Consider the following 17312-nt stretch of genomic DNA (forward strand, 5'->3'; position numbering starts at 1 on the left):
AAATGACAGGACTGATGGCAGTGTGGTGACACTCTTATTCTTTGAATTGTCAGTATTTTTATATATTTAGGGAAGGCACTGTTCTTTCTGTAACGCTTAGCAGGATGTGGCCCTTCCTACATTGTGGAAAAGAGCTAATAGAAAATAAGAGTATATAAATATGTCCCTCAGCTCTGTTAAAATTAATTTTATGGATCTAGGTGTTGAAAAGCTAAATTTGAAGACTTAATTAAGAAAATAACAAACAAGAAAAAGAACCAAATATATCCCTGACACCTGCATACACCATGAATTAATTTTCTTTGGCAAAATTTAGAAATACACATCTTCACATTTAAACTAACACAATTGTTAAGCTGGCCACCAGATTTCATGTGATTAATATTTATCACTGCCACGTCCATAGTGCTCCAGGTTTTAATTCAAAATGTGAATCTTTCCTAAATCACAGCACTTAACTTCTAATCTTGTTTGTTTGTTTTGATTAAACAAAGATGTTCTGCTTTTTTTGTAGCAGTGATGTCACCTAATTGACTACATGTTGGTTTAGCCTCTAAAGCCATAAAATGTGATTCTATTCTTTGTAGCTTTTAAGCTTGATTAAAGCAAGCTCCTCAAGTTGTTCTCTAATAGCAGGGTCTCCAGAAATGGAGAGAGATTCTCAAGTGGTTTAATGTTTAGAAAATGAAGAAACATCTCCACCCCCTCATGTAACCACAGGAAGCAAAGTATTAAAGTTGAGGAGGGGGAAGGAACGGAGAAAAAGAGAACTCAGTTCTCTGTATTTTCCCCAAAATGTGAACCACAAAGGATTGTTTTCCTTTCATGTGAAAAGATTTTTAGCATTTCATTTCCTTAGATTTCTATACGGTACGAGCAAAACTCTTAAATCACTAGTTAGCGGTTTCAATCTAAATCTCATCATCTAATTATTTTTACAACGCATTCTTGGAAGGGTAGGAATGGTTCTGCCAGGAGATGTTTCACAATAATTAGAAGCCCCAATGGGTCTCTTAAGAATGTTTAAAGGGTTCCATATGCAGGCTGCTATGGGGAACCATGCTGTACACAGCTCTTCGTTTGAAGCAATAAGTCTTGACAGCCCTTGTTGTATTTTATTATAGCAAACAAATCCATGCCAACCAATCAGGTTCCTGAATGTCTTGCCATTCTTTACTAGGAAAAATAACAGTGGCGATCAGTTAGCTACAAAGACACCATCATATCATTGCAAATATGGGCTGCTTGAAAGGCATTTTTTCTCAAACACAGTTCTTTGTAGCATAGCAACTGAATTAAAAGGTGAATTTTGGAAAAAAAAAAAACCCAAAACAACAACAACAACAACAACAACAACAAAAACAACCCAAAAAGTGCTTTCAAACCAGTGTTCCAGTGTTTAAAGTTGTTTGCTTTCCCTTTTACACAATAAGCATGCAGAACCAGCTTTTAAAGTTAAAACATGTACACTGGAATATGCCTTGCTAACACACATAAATGGCCAATTTGAGAGGCTCAATCCTCCTTCTGTTGTGTCCATCAACCAATGAACAGCTGCTGTACACCTTTTTGGCTGAGTATATCTTGCCTGCACAGTCTTTTTGCTTATAGTAAAAGATGCCTGTGGAAAGTGGCTCAGAAAAGGAGAGTGATACCATATGCTTTATGAATTTCTCTGTCCATGCTACATGAGTGTTTAGTAATGGATAGTTACAAAGAAGACAGAAAGTGAGAGCTCTCCTGCAGTGTAGGGCTGATAAGACAGTATTCCTAAGGAACACAGAAGCAAAAACAGGCATTGGAAGCAGAGAAGAAAATAGAAAACTGTCTATTTGAACAGCTGCTATTACTACCAGGGCCTGCAAGAGAACACAAACTTCCAAGAGCATCCTTTTCCTTATGGGTCTCACATACTGCTCTGTTTTCCCAACAAGCTCTTGGGGGAACTTTGCTGAAGCTCAGTCTTGGTCCCTGAGGGTAACAGACATTTTTCTGGATAACTAGCAATGTATGTTTTCAGAAATGTGATTTGCCTGCATATGTGACATATTTGTGGCCATATTAGGCAGGCTCATATGCATGCACGCAAATGTATGTGCCTACACTTTCAAATCTAGTCCATAATGACTTTGCCTTTGGATACAGACACGTCTCCCGTGTCAGCTGTAAAGTCATTGGCTTCATCTCTGCTTTTATTTTCAGCTTTGGCAAGGACTCTGTTTGAGACATCGTAGTGTGTACTGATATCTGCACATAATTTTATACTGAGCACTTTATGTGGGGTTGCCCAGTATTTAAATATCACAAGAAGTGGATTACTTCATTAACGTACTTCATTAAGGAGGCTAATTTCATATATGTATTTTTTTCAATAAATAATTATTTTCTTTTCAGAATGTGGTTTGCAATTTTATAGCCATCATTTTAAAACTAATTTAGTTTAGCTATTTTGATGATTTCAGACAAAACTTCAAATTTTCATGAGTTCTTTAGTTCATTTTTTCTCCAGAAGTTTTAAAAAGGGTGACTTGTGTATCTGCTCTTTTTGTAGTGTGGGAAGAATATCTTTACTCATCATTCAATTAAAGCTGTCATTGCTATTACCCTACCAAATATAGGACATACAAATATGAAGATAAAGATAAATATTAAACAAGCCATATAGTTCAGTCCTTTATAAGTATAAGGTATCATACAGTAGGTAGAGTAGTTCTAATTTCTCAATGTGCATGTTTCTCAATGTGCATGTTTCATAAGTGCAAACGCTTAAGCATTTCCCAAAATTCTTTTTTTCCTACCTCTGTGTCTTGTGTTTCTGTGTTTTTCATAGTCCAAGGAGAGAAGTAGGCTTACTCAGAAGGAAAAAATTGCCAACTCTCATGGGTTGAAACTTCTGTGGTAATGTCCATCTCACTTCAGTGTCTGTAGGAGAAATCTAGAGCTAACAACCCTTGAAGGTTGGTAGTTCATAAAAGTGTCTCCAATTAGGCTTGAAGAGTGTTACTCTAACTTTATGAATCAATACTATTAAACTGCCTGTTGCAAGCTGCAAAACATTCCCTAGCTTGCCACAAAACTCCAAGGTACCAGCTGCAAAAAATGCTACCAAGCATCTCCAAGACCCATAAAACCGAAGGCCATTGTCAAGAGCAACAGCATGGAATTTCAGAGGTGAATGTGCTCAAGTAGTCCTGAGGAATGATCTGTGTCCTGTGCCACAGAGGGCTGGAGGAATCAGTATTATTCCAATCCTCACCCACCTTGGACAGTGGGACCTGGGAGAAGGTTCATCACTCCCAATTCCAAGCCTGGCAACTGCAAAGCCGAGCTGCACTAGCCCATCATGTTAGAGATTTTGCACTCTGGGTACACCAGCACATTCTTCCTGATGCTGCAGATTCATTTCAGGTCTGTCTCCAAAGGAAAACCTTCTCTCTCTTCTTAGCACAGTCAAGCTATGACACAAGGAGATTAAAACAGAGATATTCCTTCCTAGCCTGAGCTGGTATCAGAAGCAAAGTCAAAGCACAGATTTAACATAGGACAAATGCAGCATGAAAACAAACTTTAGGAAATGGTCACCAAGATACCTTTAGGGTATTCCTTAGGGATATTTAAAAAAAAAGTATATAAAAATTATTCCTATTGCATTGTTTTTATTTCTAGGTATAATGCCATTTTAGTCAGTCATGGAATCTTTTATTTATCTGAGGTTTCAGGGCTCATCTTGAAACAATTTAGGTTCCTCATGTCTATCTATCTTCTGTAGGAGACTGTCCTTAAAAATTAAAATGTGGATAACTAGAAAACTTCAAATTTCTACTCAAAATTTTTTCATAAGCATTTTATGCTCATACATCATCTTATCCTGTACCAATAACATCTTTGAAAAGAAATAACAATTTTTTTGTCTTTCATGTTTATGATCCAGATGTCTTTATTACAAAAAGTTTTATAACTTAGGGGTCTTTATGAGACAAAGCAAACTAAGATTTTTTTAAATTCTGTTTTCATCTGGTAAACTTTTCATTATATTAATCACCTATCAAATGTTACCTAAACCTACTACCATTTAAATTATTTTTACATGACTTACTGGAATTATATTCTTTAAAGATGACCATATCATTCTGTAATGATATTAATTCTTTCCATTTTCTGTCACTCTTTTTATTAGTCTTTCCTCTTACCTGGAAAGAAATTTTAGATAAGATCTTATTACATTTAAATACTTAATATTTTCAGTGTATTAACTTTTACTGAATTGATCCATTTGTGTCTTAAAATCCAAAACAAAGTAATGTTTGAGTCTTTATAGCTTTCTAAAATCAGTTTAATTAGCTCACGCTGTCTAAATCCTCAAATAGTTTCTATATCCACCTCTTCCATTAACATCTTGTTTCCTCCTTTCTTTTAGGTTCTTTGTCTCAGGAATTTCTTGAGAGAGAAGAGGACAAATCATCCCAGGCTCAGAGTCCCCCAGCTGGGGGTGTTGCAATCTCAAGAAATTTTATTGCTTGACTTTTATTATTAGTGCCTGTAATAATTATTTACCTTCCCAAATGAATATGGTTTTCCTCCCCCAACCCCACTTGACTATTAATAATATTAATATTACCACTTAATTGTTTCATGCTATGTTTATACTTTGCCTATTTCAGGTACTCCTTAGACATTGCCTGTACTTTGAGAAAGTAAAATCTGTAAAAGGCATCCTGAAGGCAAACATCCTAAAATTCCCCAAGGACTGACATTCTCAAGCTATTTGTTGAACATTATTATTTTGCCACTCATTCATTCTTCCCATCTGTGGAATTTAAGGTACATTCTCTTTTCACTGTATTCCATGAGATATCATAGTAATTTTTCATCTGTGTCATTTTAAGAATAGTCAAGACACTTATTCCAGAGTAAATAACTAGTTCCAGCTCCAACCAATCTTCTTGAGATTCAGAAATATTTCAGACTTTGGATGGATTTTGTATTTTTTTCTCAGTCTTCACTCTAGTAAACCTGTCAGTTTGCTAGAGTTTACATTACATACCTGGTAATGTATCTCAGCTATGTAGAATCATTTCCTATTATGAGTGATTCAACCTCTTGTCATGACTTTTCCATTCTCCCATGACTCAGAAAAAGACTTCATAAGATGCAAACATTATCGGAACACTTTACCATAATCCAAATGCCCATGCTCAATCAGCTTCATGAAGAAATGATCAATGGTCTGTGTTCAAATCATAATATTGAAGGTGAAACATGAAGCAAACCAACTATAATTCTTTAAAGTGTACCTCTGAAAATAAAATACATCTCTTGAACTACAGTAATGTAGGATAATTCAAGTTGGAAATAACTGGAATTCTGGATCCCTGCTCAAACAGGGCTAGAGTCCAAATTAGGTCAGGTTGCTCAAAGTACAGGACTTCTCAAGTTTTGAGTATCTCAAAGGATGGAGATTCCACAGCAACATTATGAAATCTGTCCCTATGTTTAATTGGCATCGTTATGAAAATTTTCCCTTTATATCAACCAAGAATCTCAATTTTTGCAATTTAAGTGTCCACTGCTTGCATTTCTTTCAATGTCTGCTTGCCAAAAATATCTAGATCTGTCTCCTCTACATCTGCCTGATATTTGGAGGACAAATGGATTCTTTTTTAACCTTCTCTTCTCCAGGTTAAGCAAACCCATCTCTCTCAGCCTTTCCTCATATGTTATGTGCTGTGGACCACTTCACATCCTGGAGGGTCTCTTCTAATGTTTCTCCTGTATACTAATTTCTTTTTTCTGTTTTGGGCACCCAAACTGGATGTACTGTTCCAGCTGTAGCCTCATGAATGTTGAATTAAAGGAAATAATAATTTTCTTTGATCTGCTGGTCATGGTGTAGACCAGTATGGGGTTAGCCTTTACTGCTCGAAGGGTGCACAGTTCAGTCCTCTGCAGCTGAGGAAGTGAAGAGATTTTCCTGTGACAGAGCAGGAGCTTTACAGCACTCTGACCACTGACATGATGTTTTGCACCTGGGAGCTCTCTCAAGCAGCTGACTTGGACAGCTGACTGAGGTGTCATACTGAGATCCAGGGAAGCTGTCATTCGTGGGGAGAATTCTATTCCCAAGGGTACGGATAATAAGTTGATTTGTTTGGTGGCTATTTACAAAACAGTACTAAAAACTAGAGGCACAAGGCAGAAGTAAAATTCAGACCAAACAAAATGTTTCAAATTGTACAGTGTTACTCTTGAGAATTTTTATTATTATTATTATTAATAATGATCTCAAGATAATTCAAAATTAATCATGGCTCTGAATTGAGACATTAAGTACTTTCTTTTGGAAAACATTAAAATAGTCAATTTCAATTGTTGTGGATTTTTTTCTCTACAGAAAGAGTTGACAAATTTGATCCCGGAATGTGAAATGTTCAGGTCTTCCTTTTCTGAGTGAAAAAAAATCTTTAACGTTGACAACCCTCAGTCATTCCACATTTTTCTTCTGGATGTTGATTTGTTCAGTAGAAAAAATATAATAATAGAAAGTCAGTTTTCCATTTAAATTCTTCAAAGCAGATGGATGAGCAAATAGGAGGAAAGATTACTTTTATTTCTCCAGAAAACAAAACAAAACAAAACAAAACAAAACAAAAAAAAACCCCACCCCTAAACAACCCAGGTTTAATGGTGGTGTAGGATTTGGAGTCTTGACCAAGCCCAGTTTGGATCAAAGTTGATAATTCTGTTATTGGTATAAAAAACTGATCAACAATAATTTATTTTAATCCTAGCATGCCTTCTGGCATGTGTACAATACTGACGGGCAGAGTCAGCAGTGGATGTGTTGAAATGGTCTTCTGAAGCCAAACACAAGATATTTCTACTCACACTTGAGCAGGTGTCAGTGAGTTCTGTCTGCTGGCAGCGCAGCACTGACAGTGCAGCACACACCTGGGCTTGTACAGCCTCCAAATCACCTGCCTTTGTGGCTGACTGCACTTGGATGGGATGTAGCTTTTTGGCAGGGCTCTGGTCTGACTTTGAGGGAGTGTCAACGAACCCATTTCCCCATTACTCTTGAAATCAGCCCAGAAATTGTAATTGCCTTCCTCCACTCTGCTTGGTTCATACTGGACTCTTAAAGACCAGTTTAGAGTTCTGTGATCACTTACCTGGAAAGATACAACCTCTTTATGCACTGCCTTCAAGGTCTGATTTAATCCTTAACAGAGTGCTTCTGCACTGGTTTGTAGTTCATATCCACATAAAAACGATCCTCATAAATAAAAGACTGTGGGTAATAGTAATAGTTCAATTTGATTGAATTGCTAGTTTGATTGAATATGGATAATAAGAAAAAAAATTTTAGTTTCTTTAATTCTGTCATAAAGGATTTTGTTACCCAAGAATAAATTTCCTGCTTTTTATATAGAAATTTCTCATTGCAATATTCAGCAGCTGCCCTCAACTCTTCCATGGAAAAAATAATCACATTTTAAATTGCAGAAAAGAACAATATATTTAAAGGTAAAGAGAATATATAATAATCTGATAAAATAGAGAACACATCTAAAAGTAGGGACTGAAAAATCCATATCCATGATTTTTGTCTGGGAGCTAATGTAAGAAATACATGGGATGATGGATTAATGGACCTAAACAGAGTAATTGTGCTGTTATCTGTCACATTTTGTAAAACCACAGTAGCTTCATTGCAAGAAAGAATCCTCGTTGATTTAATTATAAGTAACTACATCAAAATTAACTGCATAAGTATCTACAACCTTGACATCAAATGGAATCCTGTTTTCATCTTTCCAGTGAAGATATTGGAAGAAACTTGCTGCTTGGTGTGAATAAAATGTCAGAATTTGACTTTAGTTGAAACAGTAAAAAAATGAGTACACTCCAGACTGCTGTAGATGGAAGTAGCCTGAGTGACCAAAAAATCCCAAAACAGTGTCAGTAAGTTCTAGGTAACTATAATTTAACTTACGATCACCTAAATAGGAATTTGTGGCCTGAAACAGCAAACACCAGTGACTGCTATATTCCTGCACATATTGGGGCTGATCTTTTCAGCTCTCAGTAAAGACAAAAGCACAGTTTGATGAAGGCTACCTGTGTTTGTTTAACACAATACAGACCTCCATGATTACTAAAATGCCACTTGAAAAAGCTTTTATAACCAAGTTCTTGGCTTCTGGCCCAAAACTATTGTGTAACTATTTGCAGATTAGAAGAGGGGGTTGAAGACAAATGGTGTCTTGAAAGTCAAAACGTGACCTTTCCCAAACAACATGATGCTAAAATGCCAAGTGGGAGATAGTCCTGCAGTGTGACTTAAAAGAAAACCACAACTTGTGTTTGGTTTTCAGCATCCACAAGCTATTATTCTGTAATAACAGAGGGAAAAGTTTTCTCCAGGCAACCCTTCCAGTGGTTGCAATCTGAAAATAACTTCAACCACTAAATGATGTTTAATTTTTTTCTTTCCCTTTTTTTCTCCCTTTCTATTTCATGCATATCCACGTTTGCACAGCAGAGCAAATGCACTTCTAAGGATGTGTCATTCTGAATTCAAAGCAGGCTCCCCTGAAGAACAGAAAATATGCCATGAGTTGCACTTGCACTCCAAAGGAAGTGATCTCTAACATCACAGAATTATGGAATCATAAAATATGCTGAGCTGGAAGCATGAGGATCATTGAGTCAAACTCCTAGCCCTGCACAGGACACCCCAAGAGTCACATCATGTGTCTCAGAGCATTGTTCAAACTCCTCTTGAACTCAGACAGGTTTGGTGCTGTGACCACTTCCCTGGAGGGCCTCTTCCAGTACTCAAATATCATTTGGGGTAAAAAATTTTATTAATATCTAACATAAACTGAGGAGAGTGATGAGGTCAGTGCTCACTTTCTCTCATGGGGATGTTGAAGGCCGCAGTGAGGTCTCCTCTCAATCTGCTCTTCCCCAGGCTGAACTGACCAATTGACCTCAGCCACTCCTCACACAGCTTCCCCTCCAGGCCCTTCACCATCTTTGTTGCCTCCTTGGATGCTCTACAATCACTTATTGCCTTTTTCATACTGTGGCACCCAGAGCTGCCCCAGCACAGGATGTGAGGCTGCCCCAGTGCAGAGCAGAGCAGGACAATCCCCTCCCTTGCCCAGCTGGCCATGCTGTCCCTGATGCCCCAGGACAGGTTTGGCCCTCCTGGCTGCCAGGGCACTGCTGGCTCGTGTTCTGCTTTGTATCAACCAGGACCCCCAGGTCCTTTCCCCGGCACTGCTCTCCAGGCTCTCATTGCCCACTCTGTGCACACAGCCAGGGCTACCCCGTGCCAGGTGCAGAATCCAGCACCTCCCCTTGTGAAACTCCATAGGATTGGTGAATTTTCATCTTTCTGAATTACAGGTCTCTCTGCAAGGCATCTCTGCTCTCAAAGGAGTCAACAGCAGTTTCTGTTGGACCAGAAGTGATTCAGAGCTTTCCCGTGGTTTTCATGCTGTTTCAAGGGCAATTCACTTATGACATCTCTGTGCCCCAGTGCCTTAAAATGTGATCAAGCAAGGATGGTGAAAGATGGTTCACTGATTAGGCATTGAGTTAGGTTTCCTTTTTCACTTACCCACAATTTTACATCTTACAATACTTTAAATATTACTTACACTACTGGGACTTAAAAGACAAAATTGACCTTCTTGTACAATAAAAACTACTTTTAAAAGGACATTTCAATTTCAATATTTTTATGTTATGAACAAAATCCTATGTTTTTTACCTTTTATTTTCCCTTTGATTCTAATGTTTAGCAAGAGTTGGCTGTTTTGTGTGTTTGTTACCTAGACTTCTCTTCAGATATTTTATGGAAAAGGAGGTAACTAAGAAAAAATTTTTGGATTTATTTTAGGTGTACTAATTTGTGCTGGAAATACAAAATCAGCCTTGAATAAAGACAGATAGATTTTTTTTTCTATTGGTAACAAAGCAACCCTGCTGAATCAAAGGTACTAAGGGCAGAAAGAATGCTATTATCTACCCTGAAATTCATGCAATATAAGCACTTATATTTCACAAGCTATAGACTTGATTTTTAGCAGAATACTTTGCACTTAACTTACATACCCAGTCTTGTTTTGAAGGTGTCATGAGCTGAAGAAAGCTCTGCATTCCTTATATAGAAGTATTTCATTTTGCCTTTCTACCTTCCCCAGTCACCTTGTGTCTGCATCCCCTGTCCCATCCCTCTTTCCTATTTCTTTGGTTTTTGTTTTTTTTAAATTTATTTCAAGAATTTTTTAGATAACTAGACCAGTGAAAATTTGTTTTCAACTGGCTGTCCACTCCAAATGCTATTGTCCACTCCAAATCCCATGCTATAGTAACTGTTTCCACCAGCCAAGAAGAACCCAGAAAAAATACCAAAACCCAATAATATCTGGTTAAGGTTCAAGCAAATAAAATGTATTTCTGTAACAGTTACTTCCATAACCTCTGTAGTTGGAAGACTTGGGAATAGTTCTAACAGGGGCAGTTCTGCCATATCTTATTCTGGCAACAGAACCCCTATAAGTGGAATTCCATCCTAGAAGATCACTTGAATTTTTTTATTTATTTTCTTTTTTTTTTTTTTTGCAGAAGCTGAAATCTTAGTGGAAGTGTATTTCTCATTCCACCCTTGTGTTTCTTAGCCACTAATTTTGTTCATGTGTGTTAAAATCTTTCTGAAGTTGTTTCTGTGGCTGTAACTTAGACTACATCTGAAGTACAACTGCAAGTAATATATGACATAGTTCATTTTATGCAGCACATTGAAGGTGTAGAAGAGACTAAAATGTTTAGTATTGTTGGCATTATCCCAGATAAGATCTAACTTAATTTGCAAACTATTTTAAAATAGAGCTCCAAGTTCCTCAGTTGTCCTCAACAGGAAGACTTCAAAGGGTTAAATTTATTCCTTTTATTAATCTATTTATTGGCAAACTGCATTGGTCATAATGCACTGAAGATCCTTACAGGAACAACAAAGAATATTACCAACACCTGTTTCAGGTGGAATGTTCCTTTTTTATGTCACCTGCCAAAATGGCCTTCTAAAAGTGTCATTCAATTGCATTTTAATGGAAATCACATGGCTCCGAGCAATCTGTGAATATGCCAACTGAAATGTGTGTATTCCCTCCTCTCATCTTTGTTTTCTTTCTCATGTATGTCTTTTGGGCCACAGCCCCATAACGAGCTGCATATGCAGGGAGCAGTGCCTGTGAAGGAGCCCTCTGGCAGCTGCCGAGCTCCATATGGAGCTGGGGCTCCATCCAGCAGAGAAACCCTCGAGCTGGAGGTGTTGGACACTGAACCATTGGCAGCAGAGAGCATCTTCATTTGTGTCCTGTGCAACATCGGGCATGTTATGGGATGCTTTCTCTCATTATACAACCAAATTATATATAGAAACCACATGGGCACAGTGGGGTTCCAAACAAGCTTCTTTACTAAATATAGAGAGCATAGGAGAGCAAGTTACTTATACATGGTGGTGCTCAGGCAGGATTCTAAAACGTTGAATGCAGCAGCATACAAAAGTGCTAACAGACTACTTAGAGAAATCTAGCTCTGCCCATTACTCATTCCCACAGACTACATCATTGTCAAAAAAAAAAGACAGAAATTTTCAGAAAATAAAAATGGGAATTGCTCCTGACTAAATATAATCAAAAGAAATTGTCACGAAATGGGTAAGTGAAAATTGTTGTAGTCTGAAATCACATAGTTTTTCAATAATGCCAAACCACCAGCTTTAAATAGAACCTGATTTTCATTAATAATTTTGCTTTCCAGTTTTTATGATTTTTTCAGCAGACGTTATGGATCATATGTAACAATAATTTGAGACATGCCACAAAAGGTCCATTTTTAGATGAGATTCCAGAATTTTTCTTGGTGTTATGAGCACTGGATCCTCACTACAGTGGGACCTGCCAAAATTCCAACCACTCATTAACTCAAGCCACCAACAAATTTGAATAAAATGCTATTTGCAAAGCTATTTATATACATTTTCATACATACATATACCCTTACACAAGCGCACGTGTTTATGCAGATGCATACATATATGTTTCTCTGACTATGTATGTATATGTATGCATGAACATGCATATATATATATGTGTGTGTGTGTATTTGTATATATGCATATATGAACATGCATATATATATATAAATATATATGATCCTGGCAAAACATTACACAAAAATCATTGTAATCCTCTGACAGAGGTGAAAGTCTCTTTGAAGCCCTAGGAATGAAAGACAAAGTGTGTGTTCAGCACTTAACTGTCTAAAAATGTCAAGATTTTCACTACCACAACTACAACCTCTGTATCTAACTATATGGCAGATTTGAGACATTCAGAGACATGATACAATTTAACTAAGAGAACTCCTTTGAGTTATATTTTGGAGCACTGATTAATGTCTTCCTAGACTTTGGCCAATTTGAGATAACTTGGAGGCTGTTGACTTCAGGAAATAATAAGCCATAAGCCTCCCTATCCCCTGAACAATAGATCCACTGAATTTTAAGCCAACATCTTTGGAAAGCTGAAAATTATGGATAAAACCCTGGCAGTGTAAGTGAGATATATTTCCTTCATGTATCTGAATCGGTCATTCCAAAAGTGTTGAAGTCATCTAAATTTGTTCTAAATAAAGAAAACAGGTAGGGGTGAAAGCATGAAGGAATTTCAAGTGCCTAAAGTCAGGCTACAAACATCTCCTCTTTTACAAAGAGACACCTCCTTTCATCCATTCGCTTTACGGAAAATCTAAGCACCAACTTGGGGAAAAATGCTGCAGGAGACACCAAGTATTCATCTATAAATTGGTTAACAAACTTATATTGAGTTCTTCCACAAGTTTCAAAACCTGAGAATCTGAATATTCCCTACAGAGCACAAGCAGAAGCTCGTAATTCACATGCTTGAATTTTCTACATATCACAAAAAAACTCACAGAAGTTGTGTTGGTTTTTACTTCAGTTTCTGACATGCAGTAGCATACGATGACAATATGAAACTGCTGGCAACTTAAATTAGATTTTGCCATTCTTTTGGGCTTTTTTTTTTTTGTTTGGTTTGGTTGTTTTTAGTTTTATTTTCATGATAGATGTAATAGGCAAACATTACATCTATATTCAATTACATTACATCTAATTACATATATTCTATATATTCATATATTCATATATTCTATATATTCTATATATTCTATATATTCTATATATTCTATATATTCTATATATTCTATATTCAATTACATTACATCTAATTCAAGACTTTATTGTATAGTTGCATTCAGGCTGAATTTACATTGTCTAAGGAAAAGTAGACTGTCCTTACTTTTTTGTTTTTGTGTTTTTGCATACTTGACTTCAAACTTTACCTTATCTTTTACAACTTTTCTTGGTTTTGATTTATTTTACTGTATCCAATCATGGTCTCCCCAAAACAAGAGAGACATGGACATACTGGAGTGAATCCAAATAATGTGATTAAAGGATTGGAGCATATTTATATGGAGAAAGGCTGAGACACTGTGACTTTTCAGCTTATAAATGAGAAGGGTTGGAGGGAGGGGATTTTACTAATGTATATGAATACCAGAATGAAGGTGTAAAGAAGAGAAAGAGAGAGAAAGAGACTCTTTTCAGTAGCACAAACTGAAACAAAGAATGGTCTTGCAGAGCATCAGAAAATCCTTTTTCTCTGTGTGAGTGGCCAAGCCCTGACATAGTTTGTCCAAAGAGGTTGTATCTCCCTTCCTAGAGTATTCAAAAGTTGTGCGCATATGCTTGGTCAGGGGAAATGGACAAAACGGCCTTTACCATCCTTTGATTCTTTAATTCTCTGATTCTGTAAGTCTGTGATCCTGTGTCTAAGGACAGGCATAATTTTTATATTTTTTTAATATAGGGAAGACATCAGGAGACTGTTCTGGCTGTTAAGATGCTAAGTTGTAGCTCACAGCACTGTATACCAGGTTTCCTTTTTACACTGGATATCTTGATTTTTCAGACACACAGTATAAACATCATGGACTGAAGAGGCACAAGCCCTGTATTAGTCCACACTCTTTTCCCTTAAAAATTACCAAAAAACATTAGTCATTTACATTCCAGAATAGATCTTCTTGATTAGCCCACAGTTTAGCTAAGTACCCTAGACACCTATACTTCTGTAAGAAGCTGGAAAGAGCATGAATTATGTTGCAGACATTCCCTATTTCTTGTGAGAATGTCCTGCCTGTGAGATTGTGGCTGGTTCACGAGTGACCATCTTCAGAGTAAGCAGCAGGAGGAAGGCAGACCTGACTCCTTAATCTGCTGCTATTGTGAGTCTGGTTATACTGGTACCCATAAACTAGAGTACAGGGAGCCATTCTGTGCCCTTGAGTCCAACTGGAATGATCTGGCCACGTCCACTCTGTGATCTTCCCAGAACAGAATGGGCGTGTGGTAAATTCTGAACCGTGTTTGGGAACTACTTTGGAAAATGATAACTGGGCCAAGATAAAACTGTTTTAGCATCCAGGATATCAGTTTAACAGCTTAGCTGACCAAATTTTGGTGCTCATAGCCAATCCCAAAATCCACCTTAAATTGCTAAAATAAACATACCCTTTATATATATGTGGAAGTCAAAAATCCGTGCCCACAGGAAAGAGACACCATATTTCCTCCAGCCCAAAGGGTGGACATTATCAGAGCTCCTACTGAAAATCTCAGTTAAGGAACCAAGCAAGGAGATGATTCTGGTTCCAGGTTTTATCTAAAATCAAATTATTCATGTCACATTAAGTATTTAGAGTTTCTATTGTATTTTGGGCCTTGGATTAAAGGATTGGTGCCACATGTAAATATTTCTTTGGAAAGGGAGACCTCAGACAAATGGGGTGCCCAACCTTCCCAACTAGCTAGATTTAGCTTCCTTGCTCTATTTTGACCATTGTTCATGTGTATCTCAAAAGTCACTCTTTGGAGGAAATAAACATTTTTATTAGGTTCTGGAGCCTTGGTAACTATTCTGGTTATTTGGGTTAGGTAATAGTGATCTTCCCCTATACATTCATTCACTAATTATCCTTATTACTGAAGTTACTTACCTTCATGTTCTCCTAGTTATGTTTTAGATTTCAGCATTTTTAAAGCAGAAATCAGACACCAAATCCTGCTTTGTATTCCTTTAGTAAAAATCTGGAGCATTTCCACTGACAGATTTTAAAGTTCTTTTGTGGGATGTATTCTGAACACTGTGTTCATTCCCTCAGGGCAGTGTATTTGCAAGCATGATAGATCCTCTTTACATCCACCCTAACATCAACAGAATCAAACAGACTCTGTAAAGCATTTGTATTTTGACAAACAGGCAGATTTCCATAAAATCTTTTTTCCTTGGAATTTTTATGACCAACTTACCCATCATCTTTTTCACTCACGCATGAAAAATGTCAAAAAGCTATATAAATATTTAGTATGATTTATGATTGTTTTCTGGGCTTGAGAAAGGCTGTTAAACAGCTAAGAAGAGCAAAAGAAATCACAGGCCAGAGAGAATGTGGCAAGGCATCAATTGCTGTTCCTTATTAATCCCTAAAGTACATCCCAGTGAAATGAAATAAATTAGTTAAGCCTGTTCACCAGGCCTTACCATTGTCCCCAAAAGGAACAGCTCCTGCTGCTTAAGAGTCAGCTGAAATGCAGATCATCACATTACTGAAATTGGAAAGATATGATTAACCTCTGAAGTTTTCCAATGCTCTTTTATTTCTGCAGAGACTAATACTAATTCCATGTAAATGGTATGAAAATCTGAAAGAAGGGCTTCTCTTATAGAATTTCCATCTTTACAGCACAAAGGATTTGCAATTCTTTGAACAAGGTTCAGAAAAGCATCTAAACTTTCTGATGTTCCTCCCTAAACTACATGAGATGCTGGGGACACATTAAAAGATTTAAAAGAGTAAAAAATGTACTATATCACTTTTTGAGTCCTTAAGCGATTTTCTGTTCTTGCCAACTGTACTCATGAGGCTCAAGGGCACAAACACACAGCCAAAGAGCATTTTTTATGGATTTTTAACATAAAAATTTCATCTACTTGGGTTGTTCTTGCCTATGCTTTTTTTTTTCATCTCAAAAAAAATATGCTTTAGCCATCACTTCTAAAGGAAAGATAGATAAAAATGCTTAAGCAACAAGATGTGAGTTTATTTTTAATAATCTCTCATGTTCATTGTATTATGCATCCAGTGGATCTTAAAAGATTGGCAGACAGCCTACAAGTGTAACACTAGTACAGTGAGGTTTTATTGTTCCTGGTAAAATTTATTTTCAGTAATTCAAAAAAAGAAGTGACACAAGGCATTTAAACAACAAGCTAGCAAGTTATAAGGCAGATAGCATGCTATAGAAAACAGTGAATTTGCTATTTATTTGCTCAATTAACAGTGCACAGAGTAAATTTTTTAATTTATATGGGGGAAAGTAGGCATTCCTTTATTTCCATTATTTCTATTATTTCTATTTTTTATTTTTATTATTTTTAATTTTATTATTTTTTTCAATTTAATTTCAAAGATAAGTTTGACAGCAGCTTTCAGAACAAAACTAGTTTTTTGAGCTTTTTTTAAGCAGTGTCTGCTGCTTTCAGAGAATTCTCCAGGTTTGTATGAAAGGTTTTTGCAAAAATGTGTAAAAAGTTAATGACAAATGTTTCAATTTGTGACTGTTTTTAAAAATTTACAAAGGAAAAGAAGCTTCAAACTCAGAATATTTTCAGTAAGACTAAATGTATTTTAAATGCCTCACATGAAAGATGACTTACAGTGACACACTGTTTTTAGTCCATACAGTAAAAGAACAAATATGTTAATCCCAAAATGGTTTTCTGTTACAGACAAGGCAGATATCTGCTCAATTTCTCTAATTAGCCTGAGTATGATGAATTCATCCTGGTTTGGTGGAGATATAATATTGGAGAGAGTGACACAACTAAACCATTTGAGGGAGTTGTGAGTCTCCCAGCTCACAGGTGTATCCTACATGAATCAGCTGTGAAAAGCATTGAGTGGCAATCTGGATGCTTTGACATGCTTTGACCAGCTACTATCACTGAAAAACTTCAAACACCTTTTATGGCCATTTTCTATTCAAAATAGACCTCAGCCAGTCTTTAACAGTGAGACCAGTTGTTGTCTATGTGCCAGCCCCCTGAGCTGGAAGAGAGGATGGAGAGCAGAATGAAGGTCCCATA

The sequence above is a fragment of the Melospiza melodia genome, chromosome 3 (assembly GCF_035770615.1).
Source record: "Melospiza melodia melodia isolate bMelMel2 chromosome 3, bMelMel2.pri, whole genome shotgun sequence".
Taxonomy (NCBI): Eukaryota; Metazoa; Chordata; class Aves; order Passeriformes; family Passerellidae; genus Melospiza; species Melospiza melodia.